We start from the raw sequence: 25,778 nt of genomic DNA, 5'->3' as shown, positions 1-25,778 counted from the left end.
TCACATTGTGTTGATTTAAATCATTCAGTCAGTGTTGCCAGATGCGAAGATTAAAAAATAGGGTGTCTGTACTCCGAAAGTAACGAATTCGAACTATTTGTAGCCCAGATATATAGAAATGAATACTGATGGTGCTAATGAAATAATTTAATATGAGCTGGAAGATGTGCTGGACGTATTGCAAGAAGAAATTATGATCGACGGACGAAAACAATTCTAGATTGGATACCACGAGACAAAAACAGCCTAGGAAACCTCCGCATACAAGAAGGTGTGACGAAATCAAGCACCACTGAGGAGTAACCTGGAAAAGAATTGCCCAAGTTAGATAGTTGTTGGAGAAGACTTGGAAAGACCTTCATCCAGCAATGGATTGATAATGGTTTATTATGATGATGGTGATGATTTTATTATATCTGGACCTAGGAGGTAAACTAAACCAAGTCATAATTTCGTAATTTTAAAGAAGCGAAAAACCGGTTTCTCAACTAAGACCTATAGTACTATTTTTGAAACTTACTAAGTGGTTACAAAGTAGTAAGATGCTTTCAGACTTATTACACCACTAGAAAGAACACAGTCTATTAACAAAGTATTAACTCAATTTCAACCAAAAAGTGACTTAGCATAGTCTACCTCTAAAGTTCATATATATATATATACAGACTGCCCCATAATTCGTGTGTAAACTTTAATTTCATAGTACTCAGAACTGGTAAAAGCTAGAACTGTGAAATTTGCAGGCAATTTAGAGGAAGGTCAGAAGATTTGTTTGATAGCAAAACGAGATCGCGGGTGTTATTGTTTGCGGAGTTACAGGGTCAAAGGTCAAAATGCGATTTTTTCCTTATGGGATTTCAATGTTAAATAGTAGTCTCACATGTCATTTTTTTGAATATCCATCTCCGGTAGCAAAAATTGGTATATCGACATAAATTCTGATCCGAAACAACGTGATAACGAGAAATGTGGGCAATCGTGACCCGGTGACCTCTAGCAGGTCATCTGTGACCCTTGAAGAAAAAGCTCCCTTTTCAACAGCTTATTGTACACAACTAATTCAGTTGAAGATAATGTTAAAAAAACATATGCACAAAGGATCTACCGAACATCCTTTTTAGCAAAACGAAGAGGTCAGCAATATCATCAGAGGTCAAAGGTCACGTAGTTCAAATGTCATATTTGATGTGTTAACAAACAAGAAACTGTAACATTGGAAATAATGCTTTGAAGTGCCATAGAACACATGCATAAAGATCCTTCCAACGAGTGCGTATGGGCATAGGGAAAAGGTCAACAATGTCATAAAAGGTCAAAGGTCACGCAGTTAAAATGTCATGTTTTTAAGTGTTAAAAAGTATGAAACTGCCATGTTGGAAATAAGGATTTGAGCTGCCATTGGACATGCAGAAAGGATCTTCCAATTGGTGTGTATGTGTGGTCAACAATATCGTAAGGGGTCAAAGGTCACCCAGGTAAAATTTCATGTTTGATGTGTTAGTAAGTATGAAACAGACGTTTTTAAAATGATTTGAGTTACTACAGAACATGCATAAAGGTCTTTCCAATTGGTGTGTATGGGGATAGGAAAAAGGTCAACAAGGTCATAAAAGGTCAAAGGTCACGCAGCTAAAATTTCATGTTTGATGTGTTAGCAAGTATAAAACTGTGACGTTTTAATTACGGATTTGAGCTTGCATAGAGCACATGCAGAAAGGTCCTTCCAAGGGGTGCACATGACCACAATGAAAAGGTCAATATTGCCATAAGGTGAAAAAGCCTAATTTTGTAATTCAGATCCTGCAGGCAACGGTAGGTATCTTTCTGTGATGTTTAAAACAATGAATTGAACATAGTATGAGTCGCACCTTTTGTTAATTATTTAGCTTTGCAAAACTGCATTCAAAATGTTTTTTTCTTCTTTCTTATTGAAACATATTAATAGTACTTCGCAATTTACTGCACGTGATCTCCGTGATGTGCTAAACTTAAGTTCACTCTGTGTATAAGAGTCTTTGTGAAGATTTTTTCAAGAGTGTTTGGAGTTATCTGTTCAACGGCACGCTGTATCGATCGTCGAAGTTTAAGTGTTATTGAAGGAGTTTCATAAACTTGTTGCTTAAGAAAGCCCCATAGAAAGAAGTCGCATGGGGTTAGATCAGGACTTCTAGCTGGCCACTCAACATCAGAAACTATACTTATTAAACGGTTTCCAAACCTTCCTCTTAAAATTTGTAATGTTGCCCTAGTACGATGTGCTGGAGCACCATCCTGTTCAAACCACATATCATTGTGTGGATCAAGATTTAAGGGATCAAGTTCAGGGAAAAGAAATTCTCGCAAAATATTTTGGTATATAAGTTGATTAACGTTTCCTTCCAAGAAAAACGGACCTATTGCACCAGTTGCTGTTAGTTCCATCCACACCATAATGCCCCTTTGATCTGCATAGCGTTCAATTCATTCCGCCGGTGGACTGGGTCCCAAGAATCGTTCACGTGATGAAAACATCGTTCCATTTAAAAAAGCTTCATCTGACATTATAAGTTGAAATAAAAACATGGGATTTTCATTTAATCTGTCTATCAAACAGTTACAGAATAAAATTCTGGCACCGAAATCATCATATTATTTATATACAATCTTCATACTGTACGTCTTACGCGTTAACCTCAAGCGCACGCAATAACCTACTCAGTGAACTTTTTTTAACGTTGAGTGCAACGCTCCGGCGACGGGTTGATTTACTTGGTGAACTAAGCACAGAACGAACCACTTTACGTTTAGTATCCTCGGTAGAGATCCTTACAGGTGGTCCTGCATTTCGTTGTCGCTGAGAAAGATGTTCCTTGCTAAAACAGTTGTTCCGAAACTGTTTGTAAAGATGAAGAATTTGGGTATTGCTTATTTTCACACCCCACCGTGCAAACGCCTTTCTCCGCCTTTTTGTAACCTACTTCCTACTAAGAACTGTAGGCAAATCGGCACGTTGTTCCTTTGTTAGAGTATAAATTGTGACTTACACAATTACGCACGCACACACCCACGTACTTCCAAACACGTAGGTCTATGAGTATAGGGAAAATAAGAAATGCAACAGTTTTTATTTTCTTACACACTAACAAGACACAAGATTCACAACACACTCACAAAACACACATTCATTTAATTCACATTTCACAAACTCATTTAATTTTAAGCTCAACTCCACACTCCACTGCCTCACTGTCTCTGTCCGACCAGATTATCATTCGACTAAGACCAAACCATCCTTGTGAACGAAACAGACTAATAATTTGACGTGAGTCCAAAACATAAACAGATCGCGTTTATGCTTCATTCACGAAAGGGTATAAATAAACGATAAGAGTGCGTCTCTTCCTACATATGGGGAAGCAATTTATTTCCAGTGGAATTATTTTTATTTTTTCTTCTCAATTTCCTAGGTAAGCATCTAGGCAATATTAAAGCTTCCATATTTATTTTTCATGAGAATACGGGACATCTTTTTCTCCCCTCAAATTTCACAACACAATGCATTGCTTGGAAACAGTTTATTTTCAATGCATTATCCTATTTGATATGGATACAAAGAAATAACGAACAATCTGTAGTACAGTCTGTTCTCAGATTTTTTTTTTTTTTGAGAACTCCTGAGTGATTTGCATTTAAATGTGATATTTTCATTGGAAAATGCTACTCAAATAATATGTTTTTTAGAATCTATTAGACGAAATAATATCGTGCACCCACTATGATCTAGAATGTCCTGCACACAATAGTGCGCGTTCTATAATGACTTCCTAAAATTAAGTATTCTTGTTATTTAAAAGAAAAGATTTCCGAGAGCCCAAATAAACATTCTTAATTTTATATACCATACCAACTAAATTAGTTCTAAAACATTGCCGTCTCATACTTGCCAATATACGAACTATAAACTTCTTATTTCCTGACCTTTGACCTTTTATGACATTGTTGACCATTAATTTTGCATGTATTCCATGGCCACCGTTTTGCATGTATTCTATGGCAGGTCAAATCACTTTTCAAACATCACACTTTCATATCTGCTAACACTTAAAAACATGACATATTAACTGCGTGACCTTTGACCTTTTATGACATTGTTGACCTTTTTGCTATGCCCATACACACCAATTGGAAGATCCTTTCTGCATGTCCAATGGCAGCTCAAATCCTTATTTCCAACATGGCAGTTTCATACTTTTTAACACTTAAAAACATGACATTTTAACTGCGTGACCTTTGACCTTTTATGACATTGTTGACCTTTTCCCTATGCCCATACGCACTCGTTGGAAGGATCTTTATGCATGTGTTCTATGGCACTTCAAAGCATTATTTCCAATGTTACAGTTTCTTGTTTGTTAACACATCAAATATGACATTTGAACTACGTGACCTTTGACCTCTGATGATATTGCTGACCTCTTCGTTTTGCTAAAAAGGATGTTCGGTAGATCCTTTGTGCATATGTTTTTTTAACATTATCTTCAACTGAATTAGTTGTGTACAATAAGCTGTTGAAAAGGGAGCTTTTTCTTCAAGGGTCACAGATGACCTGCTAGAGGTCACCGGGTCACGATTGCCCACATTTCTCGTTATCACGTTGTTTCGGATCAGAATTTATGTCGATATACCAATTTTTGCTACCGGAGATGGATATTCAAAAAAATGACATGTGAGACTACTATTTAACATTGAAATCCCATAAGGAAAAAATCGCATTTTGACCTTTGACCCTGTAACTCCGCAAACAATAACACCCGCGATCTCGTTTTGCTATCAAACAAATCTTCTGACCTTCCTCTAAACTGCCTGCAAATTTCACAGTTCTAGCTTTTACCAGTTCTGAGTACTATGAAATTAAAGTTTACACACGAATTATGGGACAGTCTATATATATATATATATATATATATATATATATATATATATGTGTGTGTGTGTGTGTGTGTGTGTATAACTTTTACTAGGTAAGGTAGGGTAAAAATGGATCCAAAATTTAATGAAAGTCATAGAGCGAAAAAAATATATTTGACTATTCAATCCATCATGTTGCAGCGAAACTACGAAAATTAATACAAAAGAAAACTAGAAAGTTAAGAATCACTTGTTTTGACGAGTCAGAAAAAAATAGACACAGATAACTTTAATTACCTATATACTTATCTAATATGTATGTTCAAGTTTCGCAAGTAATTTTCAATCAATATAAAATTTCAACATAATGAAGGCTAAGGCACGATTAGTTTTCTCGAATGAAGATTACATGCACCGTTGAGAGCTCAGGAATAAGATTAATCTATGTTATGGCACTGGATATGTGCTTACGTAATGCATTACGACCTTGTGAACTTGTATAAGAAACAAAATGCACTTAAAATGAGACGCGAACTATGCGAAACATCGGACTTTGAATCTAATTTGTTTTGTGATCCAACTTGAGACCTCACATAGCAAAGATGAGTGTAGTAGCTCCCACCACAAAGTTCAGGACGTTCGTGTTATAAGGTGTCAATTAAACACGGAGATGTGAAACGGTAATAAAGCATTTCATCAATTTGAAACAAAATACGTATATTGTAGTAATAAGTTACCTTATTTGTTAAGATAATGAACGTTATATTTTGTTTTTAAAATGACAGTCAAAGCAGAATGTATTAAATAGTAAATGAGAAATTGTAAAATTTCAATTTCGGTACGATTTATTACATTCGTGCTGCTATGTGTTGTGTTATCCGTTAGGAGGTATTGAACAATTCTGATTCAAAGGAAGGAAATAAACTACTGTATAGTACTGGAGTTAATTTAATAGAGTTTAATTGTATAGGCAGTTATGAGGCTATATGAGACAAAGCCTATTGCTGAAAGTGAAATATGGGTTACTATTAGGGTTTTAGGGTGATATAGCCACTGATCATTGAACCTGGAATACACACATGGAAAGCATTAGCACTAGCAAATTAGCTTTGAAGAGGTACACCATACCATAATTCTAAGTCAAAGCGAAAGGAAAAAAATAAGCGGAAACGGCAAACTATACGAGAATAATACTTTCACTATTTTAATTTCATACTATTTATTTCGAGACTTTCGAGACTTTCGAGACGAGACCGAGACTTGGTACTCGAGACCGAGACCCAGATCGAGACAAGCATCTGTTGACCGAGACCGAGACGGTGATTTTTTACTCGAGACGAGACCGAGACCGAGACCGTTATTTATCAACCGAGACGAGACCGAGACTGTACAAAGTCTCGTCTCGTCTCGTCTCGATACCATCCCTATGTTTATTATATGGAGCGCTCACAGCACAAGACAATCAACCCATAAAGTTGTGAGAAAATAGACATAAAATTTGTACTGTAAGCTTAATTACACGGAAATTTTAAGTTTGGATTGTACGCATAATTATATGGAAATTTAGCTCTTTCCCCCCTCCTTTACGTTGGTCTACTTACTTTGGTTTGGGACTTTCAAATTTCATCTCTTTTCCACTGAAAAGTATCGATAATTCATCAAGGAAATAATTATACTATGATAATTTAATTGAAATACATAGTAATTTGGCACATGGTAAACAGCAGTGTGGTAATTGAAGCGGAAGAAGGAGGGAAATTCCCATTCACCTCTGAACACTTTCCAAGAACCTCGTTCCCTTTCGCTTTCTAGAAGGGGGAGGAAACTTGGTAATGGCATCAAACCTTCATGTGTAATTACAAAAATTAGATTTATAAACAAATAAGAAATTATCAGTTTATCAGGATAATTTATGCACAAGATCCCCTATCGAAAGTGTGGTAGATGAAGTTTTTGTTCTCCATGAGTCAACATTGCCAACTGACATGGTCGATATGGAAAAGATGTTGTATGGTGATAGAGAGATAATACTTCTAGCTGAGTATTCCAAAACTGACCGAGAAAAATCGTTATCAGATTTAAGTCTAACAAGCAGATTGTCGATGAGGAGTTGCAGAATCGGGTAGAAGTATTATTAATTTCCACGACAGAGTGCGAACGGGGATACTCCCTTATGAATTTACAGATGATTGATATTAGAAATAGACTAAATGCTCAAACATTGTTCATCAATGTTATTGGCCCATGGCTAGACAAGCTCAAAGTAGACGAGCTAGTTATTTCTTGGCTGAAGGATGGACATCATTCCGCTGCGGATGATTAAAACGAAAAAGTCCTGGAGGCCAACAGGAAATAAACCCGATTTCACATTTGTTTTAAGGTGGAAAATTACGAGTTATGGAAAATGTATACTTGCATTACTAATAATTGCAATTATGCATATTTGTAACTTAAATTTAACGTGGTGTTTTAGTGATTACACAAATTACAATTATTAGCATACTTTATGGAGATGCTCTCACAGACGGTACCCGAGCACCTTTATACACTATGAAAGCTGATTTTTGAAGGTTTTTTTTTTTGTGAGAAAAATACTGTGAACTGAGAAACCATAACCTTTTCCTAATTGTACAGGGGATATTTTCCTGTGAATAGAAGTTTCTTTTGGAATGCGTTGAAATTAACACTTGCAAGAATACTCTCTTAGTACAAGTAGTATATATTTAGTCACACTCTAATTTCCCCCCACCTCGAAGTGCTTCAGTTTCATCACTGACAAACACTTTACCATTTGATATTGTAAAGGTCAGATCCACCGTTATTGTAACAGAGTGGTGTTTGGGCGATTGACTAGAAATTCAAACTCCGATTAGTGACAATTTCGTAGTCTTGTTTTATTACAAGTGTAACTCTTTAGTACAGAAGAGGCTGTGGATCGTGTTCAGAGTTGATGACGATCGATTTTAGTTTGTCAGAATAGGTCACAATGGATGAGAGTGGTTCATGGTGGGTGGTGGGTGACGGTGGGTCATAGACACAAATGTCAGTAAAACAGTTGCTTTCGTTCTGGAAATTTCGATCTCCTAAATCCTTCTTGCAGTGGATATTCAATCACAGACAATGTGCATGCTATTCCGGTAAAAGTTGAGCAAGACCGGAATGTAAACAGTTATGATATCGCAAATGACCCAAAAATCCATCACCAAACTGTTAAATCGTTTGGAGAAAGCTGGCTGCGAAGTTATTGCGCCTGTGGCTGTATGCAACCCGCCTTCCTTTCTTGAATTTCTGATTGCAGCATATTTTAGGATATTTTTCTCAGGCGATGCAGGAATTGATTCTTTTTTTAAATAATTAATTAATTATGACTTTTAAAAACTTTTTTATATGTATAAACCTTCTTTGGGAATAGTTTTTTGATTAGTGAAAAGGCATCGAAATATGACTAACGGTTCTCGAGATAATCGGGTGGAGTCATATATACAAACATACATACATACACATATACAGTTCAAATTGAGAAGCTCTTTTTTATTTTTGAAGTCGGTTAATAAAATTAATGCATTTACCTGAATATTTACAATGTTTTCCTAATATAATATTCAAAGTAATTCGAATGTCTTGTGAGTCTTTGTTGGTATTAAAAATAACTTTTCGAGGCACGTGTGAGAATGGCTGGCCTAAAGTTACAGCTATATCACCGTGGTGTGGTTTAGGGATGCAAACGAGACGAGTCGAGACAGGTTTCTCCTGACAAAATTCGAGTCGAGACATGGCTCTTCCAATAGAAAAATATACATTTTGCGAGTCGAAACATCACTTTTACAGCACATTTTTGAGACGAGACAGTCACAAATCTTGTCTCGTGCGCATCCCTAGTGTGGTTGCTGTCTTCTGTATTAAACATCAAACTAAAAGAGTGCTTTTGTTTGAAGTGCCTATATTTCAAAATTGTTTTACGTTGTAGGTAAGATCATACTTGGTTGTAGACATACACACGTATAATACGAAATGTCTCTAGTAACGAACAGCTATAAATGACATCACATCACCCCATCTGATCTATTGGTATAACGCCCTCCCTGCATATGTACCACCGCTCTTTTCATGGAAGAGGTCTACCCTGCAGGGTGGAATAGTCGGACGTTTGATCCCATGGCATGTTAGTAAGTGACGGACGACACTGAGTGAGAGATATTCAAATATGGGAGACAAAGAGGGATACATCCACGTACTGCTTAAAATTGAAGAAGCAAATGACCGGACAGAATCCATATTCTGGGGAAAATTGTGATTTTCTGAATCATAATAAGAATCATAGGTTCTCAGTAAAACCTGTGGGTATCATACACGCAGTTGTAGAATTAAAGTAAAGAGGAGTAAGTAGACGTGTGGGGTTGTCAGATGACCCATTAATTATTTTGCTTTTCTTAATTACTAATGGCAATTTCGGTGTAATAATGTTTTTAAAATCGTAATCCTTATATGCATAATTTTCCCTTGAGTGTATCACTAACAAAACTTTAAATTTTAATAGCTTCTATTCTAAGAAATCAAAATATGTAAATATGTTGGATTTTTGCAAGTTTTCAGTGTTTGTTGATGAGGAGGTACGATAAAAGTAACGTAGAAAACTTATAATACATTTGAAATACAAAAATTAGATAATTACTGCACTTACGTATATGGATGATCTACTAAATTAAGAGAAAGAAATATATATATATATTTTTTTAGAAGATAAAAATGAAATGTTTGAGTTTTATTTTCTACGGTTATGCCGGCTAGGCTAAAAAAACACGGTGATGATGAGAAATGAATGAAATGGTGGAATGGAAGAAAATGGGAGGAAACGGGAGAAGCCCGAGGAAACCCGACACACACAGTGTTTGTCCACCACAATGTTCACTTGGCGTGAGCTGGGATCGAACCAGGGACCTCATGCACCAGAGGTGAACGCTCTACCACTGAACCGTCGCGGCCCCTTTTTTCAGAAGATAATTTCACAGAAATTTCATTCTTCAAAGTATGACTTTTATAAAGAATATTTTAGTTTTACAGTTAGTTTCGTAGTAATTTTACATTAGAAAGATTTAACTCTAATATTATTATTATTATTAGTAGTAGTAGTAGTAATATTAGTATTAGTGGTAGTAGTAGTAGTAATACTATAATATAATAGTAAGAAATCAAAGTCATAGGTAATATTGTATTTTCTTTTTACTATAGGTTTTACGAAACTATTTTAATCATCAAGTTAACTGCATTTTGTAAAATAATACATACTAATAACGTATACAAGTTACGCACGAAATAAAACATTCACTTTCACTCAGGAAGTCTCCCCTTGAATTTTAGAGGCAAACATCATAAACAATTTTCATGTGATGTAAACACGTTTTTCCTTGGCGCTTACTGAAAAAGCACCTTCATGGGCAAAAAGTACGATGTCCAAGTCCTGGTGGTACATCACGAAGAACGATGGTCATTATTATTATTATTATTATTATTATTATTATTATTATTATTATTATTATTATTATTATTATTATTACCAATAGTAGTAGTAGTAGTATTTTAATGATTTTGACATTGCTTTTCCTCAGACTGTTTGGTATACATTACCTCTGTGGCTATTTTCTATTATTGTGGATTTACTAGACTCCACACGTAAATAAAACCACGTAAATAAACGGGTCTTAAGACTTGCTTCCGGATTGTTTCTAACAAAACGGAACCTGTGCATTTACACCATCGATGTTCAGCAGCCTTTAAAAAAGAACAAGAACTCCCTCGTGTCTAAGCAGTTAGAGTACGCGCCTTTGGCGTAGAAGATCCGGGTTCGATTCGTGACAGGAGCTCCTGTGGTTCAGATTCCACGTTCAGCTGTAGGTCCACATAGTCTCGTTGTTGAAAGGAACGCTAAGCTGAAAATTAAATCTAAATCTAAAAAGAACAAGAGGCCATCATGAGAAGGTTAGTTTTGTAGTTGAATCTAGTGCACCACTTGATTCAGTTCGTACTGGAGAACACATTGAAAGCCGTCTCTAGCTCACAGCTCCTTTAGTTTAGTTACGCAACAAAGGGATCCAGCTCGAGTCAAAAGCCTCATTTTATAGTTCTCATTTCAATATTGTCTGTTGTTAGTTTAGCTTCCTTTTTACGGCTACATTTTAGGGATGGGCAGAACCGGTTCCTGGTAGAACCGGCTTTTGGCTCTGAACTGATCCGGTTCCGGAACCAGATCTGAAACCGGTTCTCAAAACAGGATCTCAAGAACCGGTTCCGCCGGAACCGGAAGTTTGTGACCATCCCTATGCTAAATCCGAGCTGCTGGCAGGCTGTAAACAGTGTGGAAGTGACAGGCAGGCGCCCAGACGGCGGCCGCTTGTCTCATTTGGCTAAACACCCACTGGTGGACTAAAAAAAAATCTGTGGGGCACAAGCGGGTCTGGGCGGGAAGGGCAAAGTGCGTTCGCTTTGTATTGTTTTGAAGATGAACCTTGTGCCTCTTTTACGGGTCTTTGGGGGCTTTCGGATCCAAGGCTGGAAACGGTTCCTAAGATCCAGTTCTGGAACTGGGTTTTCGGATTCATGTCTGGAACCGGTTCCTAAGATCCAGTTCTGGAATCGGGTTTGCGAATCCATGTCTGGAACCAGTTCCTATGATCCGGTTCTGGAACCGGCTTTTCGGGTCCAGGTCTAGAACCGGTTCCAGAACTGGTTTTGAAAACCGGACCTCCAAGAACCGGTTCCTCGCGAAACAGGTTCCCCTGGAACCGGAAGTTTGTGGTCATCCTTACTACATTCTTCACTTACCATTTGAACAGCTCTATAGCTGTTTGTATTTTTCGTATAATTATTTTCATTATAACATTACTCTCTTACTTGTAGTTGGACGTGTAAGACGAACAACAATGAAATATTAAACAAAAATTTGATAACATTTGCTCCTTTTTTAAAACTCGTTTCCACACTTCTACCAATAAAAATATTGACATTTTGAATATTGTTCTTCAATGTCGTGTTCGTCAACCACTTATTCCCAATATTGTGTCATGTTCCAATTCACTTATATGATCATCTTAATCATGTGCGGATCCAGGACGGACTTCTAGGGGGTGCGGTGGGTTGTAATACTGCTATTTAAAGCTACTTTTAAGACCTGCAAACTGTGGGATGTTTTTTGAAGTTTCCTCTTCTGGGGGGCGATCGCCACCCTGAATCCGCCCCTGATCTTAATTATAGTTAAGCTGCTTGCCTAAAACCTCATCCACACCTGAGACAGCTACATCATTACCAAGAAACAAGACTTTGATAGCGGCTCGTTTTTTTCATCGGATATTTGTGCATATAAATTAATATTTATGAACAAAGACAGCATCATTAGTGTACCACTAACTATATCATAAGAACTGATGCTCTTAATTTTATTATCGCAGATAAAAAAAATGCAGTTCAAACTTAAAAAGCAAGAACAGCTATTTCTATAAAATGCAAACGTAGATAGGAGTGTGGGGGTATCTGCTATCCCCAGCTACTTTAGGACACTTTTGGCCTTGTGCACCAACGAAGTTCAACTGTTGAACGAGGGTCATAACCAAGCTCGGTGAAAATGTGTTGCACTAACAACGTTCAAGGTTAAGTCTTGGTCAAATGGTTGCTACCTACCGTTTCCCTTGGGTGCTGGCTCCTGAAGAACTCCCTAAGAAAACAGCCGATAGCAATTCTGGTCCAGGCTCATACTCTGTTTGGGCGCAGATTGATAATATTGAAATATGACGAGTGATTTGACATGAGCCACGTTGGTGCTTTTGAGACTCAGGTTGTATTATACTTACTTTTGCGTATGTACACGCATGCATATACGCAACTGGCAAGTCGTCTGCTCGAAGGAATTCACACACACATGAATGAAGACGATAATATTTACTTAGGTAAATTCCTATTTATTGAGTATGAACATATGTGGGTACGGAACGGAATAAAAAAATATATATATATTAACAACACACAAAATTCTCACTTGATAGAGCTAAATGCTCAAACAGAAGAAATTGCACTGCAGCAATCGAATAAGCGAAATGGAGAATAAAACTCTTAACAATGCATGGTAAATGTAGATATGCGCAAACTATACATGAACACTAGAAACATAGCCCTTGTTTAAATATCACTTGCACTATAAATTGACTATTCGCACTGAGTCGAGACTTCCACTATGTAATAATGGCAAGGGGAAAGGGGAAATACTGATCAATGAAGTATCTTGACTCCTAAAGGACGCTACATAACCAGAAGGTATCCGTTTGTTCTTTAGCTTCACATCCTATATATTAATGTAGCACCACAAAGTTCTTCATCCTATGACTTCTTGCTATCACTTCTTCTTATAACGAACTCTTTTTTGCTAACTTCCCGCTTCTACTGACTCTTGGGAACAACCCGTTCTCTACACTTAGGGTTGACAATGCACTATATCAAACAATAAAGAAAATGTTAAAGTTTCTGCATTCATACGCAGTGCCAATGGGTCGATGTTATAATAAAGAACACTGGCAACATTTAATTTGGTCCCGTGAGAAAGAAGCTTGGAAATAATAGTTAAAAAAAGTGTAGCAGTCTAAACTAATAAATTCTTCCCATGGTTATTGGATTTTTATGCACTACTGTTATACATAAAACAGTTCAGTGGAAAGGATGGTAACGATGGTAATTGTGTGTATGAGTCATTTCACCTACGACTCCTGCAGGACATGAACACTTGTTCTCACGGCAGGAAGGATGGCGTAATATGAGTGCGTGAGAACACGACAAACACAATATCATTCACACACAATATCAACTTCGTATCCAAAAATATTCCCAATCTTAATAAATGTTGTTAAGAAAAAAATATATGCGGAACAGTCATGGTGACGAAGACTATAAGTTGGAAACTATTTTAGGGAAAGAAAAAATAAGTTTGCTGCGACGAAGCACTCTGGCTAGACGATAAGCGTTGCATTGAAAAACAAGTTCTTTTGTCCTATCGTGAGAAGTGATAAGAATGACTGAAGAACACCTGCATAAACAGAAAGAATTGGAGTTCTCACCAAAAGAGAAATAGCTTTTCTATGAGTAAAATAATAGTTTTGTGGCCGGGCAGACGGTCACATGGTGGATAAACTTGGTTTTAGCTTGAACGGGCGAATTTGGGGATTTAAACTTCGTTGATCCAAGTCAATTTGTTTACATTCAATTATATCTTTGTATTTTCCACTAATGAAATTACAATACATTTCTCGTGTTGGCAAACATTTTTTGCTCGTTGTTTCACTTTTTTTTAATCAAATTACATTCACTGAAATTAAACTACTCACAACTCTATGCACACAATCTGGAAAGTCGAAAAGACCGACATGGGGTATGCTTTCTTCATTTGTTACTTTGTTAAACCGAGATTAGAGACAAAAGACGACAACCAATCAGAGTCGATTTTACAAATTGACCGAAGTTTACTCAAACGAGATGTACTGAACATCGACTTTCAATGATGTAACAAAAGTCCTGGAACTATGTTTAAACTTGAAAGTTGAATGTTGAACGCGTTTGAGTGAACGCTCGTTTAAACTTCGTTGGTGCACACGGCTGTTTCATAGTTCAATGACTTGCTCAACAATGACGTAATTGATCTTATAGTGACCGCGACAACTGTGAAGCATAGCGTCTACACCACAGACTAGAATACATCCTCATGCGACACAACACTGATCCCGTCTCCGAGAGTGTTGGTTGGATCTTTCGCTGAGCAGACGATCCAAAATGGATTCAATAGCGCATATAGGAAGTTGCTTGTCTGTATGTATTCTAGTCTTTGGTCAACACGAATCAGAGAACTGCTTTCTTTGGCGTATGATGGATCGGAAGAATACGGTAAGATGCGTGGAGCGTACGCACACCTAAGAAAAAGTGAAACGGTAGAAGTGATTCAACAACGTAGCCAAACTTAGGGAACATGACGAACGAGCGAAAAAGTAAACAGCAGTTATAGAACTATTACACGAACATTATCGAATTAAACGGTAGCAATAATAATAGCAAAAATATAAAATAATGACAACAATAATAACAACAAAACGAAACTTAGCGTCAATCTGACAACAGTGTTCGTAGTTTGAGGGAAATTTCCCTATTCTAGGGAAATTTCGTAGGTAAATTTAACAGAAAGGGAAAAAAGGAATTTTTCGATAAAAACGTGAAAATCCAGGGAAATTTTCGCTCTGAATGATTGACCAATATAAGTGCTTAATTTATTTTCTTTGTTCTTCAGAAATAATACAATAGCAATAGTTTGTCTTAGTGTAAGTTCAAAGTAGCATAATTTCGCGCCTATTGTAGCTGAGTGTATTTGTGTGTATTTTTTTCGTTAAAAAAAGTAAAGGAAAGTTTTAAAAAAAACAGAAGCAAAAAGCAAATGAATAAAACAAATGTGGTTGACAGCAAGGGCGCCGATTTCTCTGTAAACTTGGGGGGGGGGGGCATTCAGATGTAGAAGGTATATATATATATATATATATAGATAGATAGATAGATAGATAGATAGATATATGAGAATTTTAAGACAAATTGCATTCAAATTATACCAAGTATTGTATATTCATAAATACAACAGGGGTGCCCACATGAGCTTTGGGTGTACCCGGGCCCCCCGCCCCCCTAGGATCGGCGCTCTTTGCTGACAGTTCCTTTAGTATAGCTAAATTAATCTTATAACGTAACTTCTTTCATACGAATTAGACACTCAACAAACTTGGGAAAATTTGATGAGAAAAGGATTTAGGATTCAGATTTCTGGGCTTTCGGCATCTAAGGTCATTTAGCCCGTCACGATTTGACGTCCTCGGCGAGCACACAATCCGGGAAAAAGGGAAGGAAGAAAGGATTGGGAAAGGAAGGAGGCGGACTGGGACCTATAAGTTAGATACCACCCCGGCATTTGCCTGGTGTGATTGAGGAAAACTCAGCAAAAACCTCATTCAGGGTGGCTGGCCTGAAAAAGCGTGTTTCACTTTTTCGACCGAGTGACCCCACTGGGGAATCAAACCCGGAACCGCTCGCACCGAAGCCGAGAGCGTTAGTGACTACGCTACGCGGGTCCATTTGATGAGAAAAGGGAAAATTTTGTGTCAGTCGAGGGAATTTTTTAAAAGTAAACCTACGAACACTGAACACTGCACCCTTAGAGATGTTATTCATATAGTGCGAGAGATGATATCGGCAAAATTTCACGGGTGAGTGTAGACCTAGGTCAAGCTTCACGACTCCTTGCAATTACTATGGTATAATATTTCTTCTATTATAGGAAGATCTGAAATACCACAACAGTACAGCTAGCCGTGAAATTTAGGCATGCAGAATAAAAGAAACTAGCTGGGGTTATGTCGTACCCCCAAGCGCCTACTCACGGGTTAATTGAAAAATAAGTATACTAGTATTACTTACCTTGCGTAATGTTTCCAAATATGATCTTGTCTCCTCCTTTCTCAAAAGTTTATTTATTCATTAAAAGCAAAAAGGAAAAAAAAAACACTGCACTCACAATACACACAGGTAACAACTCCATCGCTATTTATTTATTTATTAATTACGAACGTATAAATGATCACATTGTTTCAAAACTACATTTTCAACACCGACACGCTTATTATGTTTAACCACACGAACGGAAGAAACCACTAGTAGCGACGTATTGATGCAGGCAATGTTTTTTTGATGGATGTAACATTATGTTAAAGCATTCGTTACAAGGTCTTTGGCATTGTTTTGTTAAAAATGACACGATCGTGATGTTTCCATTTGTAAACCATAGAAGCGTTCACAACCGAGCTAATTATAACAATGTTTGGGTTTTAAATTAACACAAACACAAAAGCTTATGTAACAGAATGCGTATTGTCTATAGGCAGTCTTCATTTCGCTGGATATTTTGTTTCAAACTAATTACTCGTATTTTACAATTTGAATATTCCGTACCATAGAACTAAAACAAATAGATCTTTTTTTCGCTTTTGTTTACGTTGTATTTGTGTAACTGTCTAGTAGGTTTATTCACTGTAACAGGTTATTTATTAACGGTTTCTCAGAATTTCAAGCTCAAATGAACGTATTACTGGAGTATCCCCCTCAGACCAAACTCCATCCCATATTTTCTCCTACTGACATGTTCCAACATGAAAAAAATTTCAGTTACTCATTATTTCTGAGCTGTAATACCTTTCTGCCGGTTTAATTAAGAGGTGTTGTTCTTGTATTGATTGGTAGCTGAAATGCCCGTTCTCCGCACCGCAAGAATACATTTATGTAAAATATTTGAAAGTCAAATATGAATTCCCCCTTTTATCTCTTAGGATGCGTATTTGAATCGAAATGAAATTATAAAAATTCAGATCGGCCCCAAGACTTATAACAATGTTCGAAAATTCATTTCATGCGTGTTGGTCATTTTTTGGAAAAAATTAAACACTTTCTCTCCCCCTTAAAATACATTTTTTTTTCAATCGAAGTGGAATGATTAAAATCCAAGTCGACCCAAGTATTGACTATTTTCAAATTTTATCTTCAAAGGTTCATTTAACCATTTCCAGTCCGAATTTTTTTGTGTGTTGGAAAAACATATGTTCACAATATTTCCTGTTGCAATGATGCTAGATCCTAGATCCTCTGTTTTGCTTCACCGCGAGTAAGTAGAGGTACCAACTTATGAGATTGACCCGAAAGAAGAGTGTAATGATTACATGGGGAAACTGCATGAATTATTATTAGATTTATGATTATAAAAAGTTAGTGATTCCAAATGTTATCAACGGGCTGGAAAGGGTTTTATTCTAGACATTTTACGGATACAAATGTACTAAAATAGTGTGACGTCACAACCTACTCGTTGTCATAGCAATTGTCATTTTATTTTCTAAAACAACACATGCGAATAACCTAAATAGTACAAACCGAAAATAGTGATGTGCTATTTTCCTGATTGCACGTAGATCTAAATGGAATACTTGAATTTTTTAAAATAAGAAGATTTTAGTAAATGATACTAAAAAAAACCATTAGGTAAATAATATATTAAATATTATTATGTATATAACAAACATTTTAAGTAAAATCAGAGTGTTCATATGCTCTGTGAAATGCTCTCTCTCTCTCTGATAACCAGAGCCGCAGTCGTAAGCGGTAGATCCACGTGTGATATGCTGAGAGGGATACTAAACTACAAATCTATGAGCAGACAAATAGACAAACAAATAAATTTATTCTCTAAGACTTCCACAATTTAAGTAGTTCAGAAGCCTAAAAGTAAAAACAGAGAGAAACATTAAGTGCACCTTGAAGTGTAGCTCAAGAAACTTAAAAATTTCCTGTAGTAAAATCACAAGAAATAATTAGTGAACAAATTGTTACAAATATATATATATATATATATATATATATATATATATATATATATATATATATATATATATATATATATATATATATATATATATATATATATCAGGCGGGGATCCAAGGGCAAGGTTATAGTAGCTATAGCCCTGTCTTGACGCTCAGGTATACACTGAATAAAATGGGCTTCAATCCTACTTTCTTTACTCTGGATAAAGCGGCAAACTATGGTTTAGCCCCTAACTTGATCATATCCTAAATTCTCGGCTATATATATACAGGGTGGTAGGTAACTCCACCGACAAACTTTGGGAGACGATTCCTTATACGAAATTAAAGAAAAAATTCTAATAAACATAGGCGGAAAATGCCTCCTTTCAGAGTTATGCTCCATTGAAAATTCGAAAAATCATTTTTCAAAACTCCCTAACTTAGAAACTATAGGACCTATCCCAAGCAGTTTAAGGAATTACACAGGAACTAGTATGTTCTCTATCTAAATATCCATGTTTTACCATCCTCCGTTATCGGTGAAAGGAACTGTGAAAAGGAAGTTGAAGTATAGGAATACTCCTTTAAGTACTAGTGGTGCGCTCGTTTCGCTGGTACCGGTGAATTCTGAAACATCGATATTTAGATAGAGCGTATACCAGTTCCTGTGTAATTTCTTAAACCGCTTGTTACAGGCTCTATAATTTCTAACCCAGGATGTTTTGAAATGTGATATTTCGAATTTTCAGTAGTTCATAACTTTGAAAAGAGATGTTTTTCGATCCACGTTTAATAGAACTTTTTTCTTTCATTTCGTATAAGGAATCGCCTCCCAAAGTTTGTCCAACATATATATACAGCTTTATCCAACATATATACCTCCTCTTCAAAAGATAGTGATATGAATTAAAATTACGATTAATGTCCAAAGATGGACATGTGTGTCCTATAAAACTCCCACTCTCATGTATAACTCCGATGTCTAATAATAATAATTCAGTTCCAATGTTGAGGATTAAATAATTTAAAGATAATGAACATAAAAAACATAGAAAATGAGTCAGATAGACAGATAACGTTGTTACATAAACTATGTATTTTCATTACGTTAATTGTGACGTCATCAATTGTACAAATAAATGTTCGGTCAATAACAAAATGTTTGGATACAGTTATTAACTTATTTAATAGCATTTTGTAGATACTACATCATTCACTTTGTTATTTAATAGCATTTTGTAGATACTACATCACTCACTTTCTTATTTAATACCATTTTGTAGATACTACATCATTCACTTTCTTATTTAATAATATTTTGTAGATATACATTGTTCACTTTCTTATTTAATAGTGTTTTGTAGATACTACATCATTCACTTTCTTATTTAATAATTTTTGGAAATATACATCGTTCACTTTCTTATTTAATAGTATTTTGTAGGTACTACATCATTCATTTTCTTATTTAATAGCATTTTGTAGATAGTGCCTGATTCACTTTCTTATTTAATAATATTTTGTAGATACTATATCGTTCACTTTCTTATTTAATAGTATTTTGTAGATACTACATCTTTACGTTCTTATTTAATAATATTTTGTAGATATACATCGTTCACTTTCTTATTTAATAGTATTTTGTAGATACTACATCGTTATTATCATTATTATTATTATCACTTTCTTATTTAATAGTATTCTGTAGATACTACCTGGTTCATTTTCTTATTTAATAGCATTTTGTATATACTACATCATTCACTTTCTTATTTAATAGCATTTTGTAGATAGTGTCTGGTTCACTTTCTTATTTAATAGTATTTTGTAGATACTGTCTGATACACGTTCTTATTTAATAGGATTTTGTAGATGCTGCCTGGTTTACTTTCTAATTTTGTAGATACTGCATCGTTCACTTTCTTATTTAAAATATTTTGTAAATACTACCTGGTTCACTTTCTTACTTAACAGCATATCTTAAATACTATCTGGCTCATTTTCTTATTTAATAGCATTTTGTAGATAGTATCTGTTTCACTTCCTTATTTAATATCATTTTGTAAATACTACCTGGTTCACTTTCTTATTTAATATCATTTTGTAAATACTATCTGGTTCACTTTCTTTTTAATAGATTTTATGAATACTTACTGACTTACTTGCTTTTTTTTTTTTAAAAGAAAAATACTTTATATTGTCTTGTATTCACTAAAATTTAATTGAGTATAGAGATGACCCTTAAAACTTGATTCAATTCAACAACGATTTTGTTACATTGTACTTCACAATAATTTGTTGTAACGTTCTGGAAAAAAGAAATGAACCTTTAATTAAGTATTGGATGAACTTGTGTCACAAATAGAATGGGAAGTATATTGTTCTCTTCCAAACGTGGAACAAAAAGCAATGTTTTCCTCTCTTTTTTTTTTCTTTCTCCACATAAAAGGAAGGGATTCAAATACACAGCCTATCAATTTTAATTTATCTGTGTCATCCACGTGGCCTTCTACTTTTGCAAAGGATGCCGGGATAAAAGTCAACAGGAAACTCCACACAGTGAGACAAGCTCATTTTCAAACAGCAAGGAATCCCCTGATTGCTTCTGTTCTTCTCCCTCGTAATCTATGGCCAAAGGCATTGAATTAACTTGAGAGGTCTCAGAGCCTCAATGAAAGCGATGAAGGCCAGTATGCAACAGAAATTCAATATTGAATGTTTGGCCTGTGTACATAGTTTTTTCTTCGTAAAATGCCAAGTTATCTTTCATTCTACATTAGAAAGGTTACATTTGTAATTACAGAAGCTTTTTTTTTTTCTTGCTGGAAATGATAACCCTTGGTCATTCTTTCTGTTTTGATGTCATTGTGTCGGAATTCACGCATCTTGCTCAGTGAAAAAAAAAAATATATCAAAGATATATAAAACTAGAGATAGAATAGAAAGTACTTTAAATCAGCATCATCACATAGCAGACAGTAGTAGAAAAGAAATTATCATCATCAATTTTCTGCCATACAAGAAGGTCACCTAACGCAATAGGAAGATTCCATACACTACGATTACTGTTTCTCAAGAGACGTGACGAAACGACAAATAATGTTCTCTCGACTCGTCTCGATTCTCGAAAAAAGTCTCGTCTTGTTTTGTACATTTATGTTGAAAATTTATGCAATGCTTTCTTCTTAATCTCACCCACAAGTTGTCAGAATTGTTTCGCGACTCTAGAAGTTCATGAAGAGTGTGACACAACAACATTTAAACAATATTTATTACACAGTCCTCACCTCTCCACACACCAACACAAAATAAAAGTTCTGAGCAGCAAAGATAAGAGCAGAGGAGATAAGAATAAGATAGAAGATAGGATAAGCAGTGATGCCAGTGCACGTGTAGTCACGGATCCAGGGGTAGTACAATCAGATAAATAGCAATGAACAGCATTACAGCAATGGAGGGAGTAAGCATGAGGTAGAAGATAGGAATAAGCAAGTGGTGGCAATGTACGTGTAGTCATGGATTCACATTCAATATTCCTACAATACTATCGACTATCCTGTCGGTGTTCTTGTTTTCATATCACCACTGCTATTTCTTAACACCAGGCCTTCGTGCTTGCTCCTTGATCTCTCGTGTACGTTACAGAGAAACAGAGCATCACACTGTGACGTCACAGAGCATTCAGTTGAAAATGGCTGATCTAAATAGTATTTTAGGACAATCACTGGCTTCAGTGGATGTTGAGTTTTGCTTCATGCAACACAAAAGGTTTTATTATATGGTTGAGGACTTTTAAAAATCATGAATTACTCTTATATTTACCGCAATGTTGTTGGGCTTTACAATGCTTATTATCATATTATCATAATGTCTTATTATCATACTCATAGTGAAAGCGTCTGGAGCAGGGTGTATAGTTTCCCCATGCTCTTGGAAAGTTCTACTTTAAAACTTTGATGTGGTTCCGTTAGTAATAAGCGGTTGTCTGTTCTGCATTTTTTTTTTTTTTTAAATTTAATTAGAGGCATTAAGCCTTTGTTTTTCCGAACGCAAATAATATTAGTTTAGTGAATGTTCTCTGCTCCTTTAGTTCTTTTGGGGTATGTTCTAAGTTTATACTTGTTGGTATGAGTCGTATAACGCAAATGAAAATATAGCCTCTAGTGTTTCCCGGATGAATTTATGTATTTGCCTGCATTGTCCATCTTGAATATTCCATCTCGAGAAAGCTATGAGGTTTTGATAGTTAAGGTCGTTTGTAAATGTTTGCTTTATCATTAGAGCTTCTGTAGTTGATTCTCAGTTCATCTTGAAAGAGAGATGGAATGCATATTATAGGACAGGATTCCTCAACCTGGGGGTCGCGAAAGGAATTCATGGCAGTCGTGAACAGAAGTGGAAAAGATAAATGCACTTAGGATCTATACATTGTTCGGCGTAAGCCCTAAACTGCGATAAACAAAGCCACGTGAAACTAAATCTCGCTGATTTGCTGTTGTCCTACCGACGCTTGTACTCCTCCGCAAAATAGTTCATGTGATTGCATTATTACTTTTACTATGAAGCTTCATATAAAACTGCTATATTATTATAAATGACAAAAATATAATACGGATTATTTAATAATACTGCAATCGAGTGTGACTAATGAAACAATACAAATAAACACTAAGCATGCGCAGTAATTATGGCGCCAACTCAACTGTGGACGGGTGTTCTGCTTTTAAAGTCTGAAAGATGACTGGCATGAATCCTGGTTGCGCGAGTGAAACACCAACAAGGTAAACCTTTACTCACTAAGCAACAATTGTTTACTAGCGAAAGTCAAATACTTTTTTTTTTAATCTTTCGAGGTTTTTTTTTCTTTTCTGCTGCTGCTGTGAGTATCTGGACAACACGAGACAGTATTGTCAAAATGCATGTGTATAATTTGCTCCTCCCAGTGGAGAGTGGGAGTGATACATCACTAGCCAATCGTATTTGTGACAAGCGGAAGGATACAAATATTTTTTTTTTATCGGAGTTTAGAGCTTACGCTGAACAATGTATAGTAGCTGAAAAATATTATTTTTATTTTTCTCGTTTTATTTTTATGTCCATATTTATCAAATACAGCAAAATGTATTAAACAAAATGTTAAATTATTAAAGAAATGTTTAAGGAACAATTGGAGCAAAATAGGAATGAAACTAGTGAAAACCTGAAATACAAGAAAAAAAATACAAATATAACACATTGCTTATTAAAACAAAATTTAGAATAAAGGTATATATGTGTACTACTGTAAGCGATAAGCAGAGGAGTCATAAAGCTTATTAAAAATTTGAAATTACTTATGGGAGATGCTGGCCAGAGGATGTCATAAAGGGGGTCCTCATATGAAAGAAGTTAAGAAAGCCTTCTATAAGTTAATTTAAAAGTGTTTGGATTAGCTAGATCCCTTAATCCTATAATTTTTGGTATGTATACACCTGAACACTTTTAAAAAATGAAGCGTATACCATTTTCTATATACAGTACATCGTTCTTTCGTAAATTTGAGGTGAGTATGCACCGGGGCAGGCCCGTAGCCAGCCCAAAAATGTAGGGAGGGCCTGACTGAAGTTAGGGGGGCCCGATCCAACCATATTATAGTTCATGACCATATGATAGTTCGAGCTCCTTCGTGGCTAAGCGGTTAGCGTACGCGCCTTTGGCGCGGGAGACCCGGGTTCGATTCCCGGCGGGAGCTCATGTGTTTCGGATTTCACGTTAATCAGTAGGTCCACGTCTCATATAGCCTCGCTGCTGAACGGGACGTAAACCTCAATAAATAAATCAATCAACCATATTATAGTTCATTTGCAAGCCTACCGTGAGAACTTTAGAAGGCCGGTAAAATTTTAGGGGGACCGGGCCCCCTCGACCCCCCTGGATACGAGCCTGCACCGGGGTATATATGCTAACGTATACATCCTATTACATCCCTTGATTATTGTTTTGTAAGCATGGAATAAGTTCGAATTACTAAATGAGAACGCAAGGATATCACAAAGTTACTCCCTCACTCAGGGAGAGAACATCTAACACTATATTGCTATTTTATCCTTAGAATTAATTTAATTTTATGGTTAATGTACAGGGAGTGCATATAAAGTCTAGGGGGGGAAAAAACTAAAACTCAATCATGGTAATGAACTGTTATGTTCGTGAATACAACATTTTTGATTGAAAATGGCGTAATTTTTAAAGTTTGTTCTGGTTACACTACACAATGACAGTCTCAACTAACTCGATCAGTACTGGTGATCACGTAATTCAAAATGGCGCTGACACAGGAAACGGCAATGTTTTTTTTTTTTTTTTTTTTTTTTTTTTTTTTTTTTTTTTTTTTTTTTACTGTGGTTTGTAGAGTTTGTAGACTCTTTCGTTTTCGATGTAGAGAAAGTTTTAAACAACTTAAGGAAAACAATTCTTTGCTGAGACAAATTCTCGAGATATAATATAAGAAAATTCAAGGCTATATTGAAACTGTGTTAGATTTGCCATACAGTGAAAGGCCATAAATGAGTGCCAATGTATTTCGGACAATGCAGCAGAGTGTGGGAGTGTGAATAAAACTGAATCGAGTGAAATCACTTAAACAAAAATACTTGGAATTGGAAATGGCGACATCACCAACACACAAGATCGTGTGCAAGAAACTGAAGATCCGACCCTAAAGGTCAGTATTTGTACCTGATCTAATAGATGAAGACCATGATATGAAAATGGAATTTTGTTAATCAATGCTTACGCATTTACACGGTGATGGTAACCTTCTGTCTTGGATTCTGTTCTCAGGCGAGACTACGTTTTATATTTTGGGAAAAGTGAATAGACACAGCTTTGAGAGGCAAGTTCCAAACAGCTTATGAGAAACCATTTGCACATGAGTTCGAGGCGTATACGCGGGATAGTCCCGAAGTCAATGTGTAGTGAACAGTTTCAATGGGCGCATCATTGCTACGCTTTTCTTTGAAGAAGATACGACAATTGCCGACATCATCTATCTGAATTGTCTGCATTATTTATTTATTTATTTATTTATTTATTTTTTAAATAGTACGGAATGAATAATGACATGATACGAAGAGAGAAGAAAGTGAAAGTCTTAGATGTGACAATAACTTGCCGTCTTACGTACGAAACTCATCTTGAAACTGTATTATTAATTAATAGCTTAAAAAAAAAGCGGATTTGTAATAAGGAATATAGTTGATTTCAGAAATAGAGATGCAGTATGTTGTTTACAAAATAAGTAAATTGGAATAGGTCTATACATGCATAGTTTGGGTTATGTAAAAAGAATTAGAAATGAACAAAATATTTTTAAAAAATCTCTTTTTACAATAAATGCAAAACATCATCTTATCAAAAAATTATAGATCTGTATTGTACAGAATTTAATTACATGAAGAAGGGAGTTATATGGTCAAGTGTTTCTCTACAAA

Source organism: Thermobia domestica, chromosome 15, assembly GCF_964235325.1.
Source record: "Thermobia domestica chromosome 15, izTheDome1.hap1.1, whole genome shotgun sequence".
Taxonomy (NCBI): Eukaryota; Metazoa; Arthropoda; class Insecta; order Zygentoma; family Lepismatidae; genus Thermobia; species Thermobia domestica.
This window is presented reverse-complemented; position numbering follows the sequence as displayed.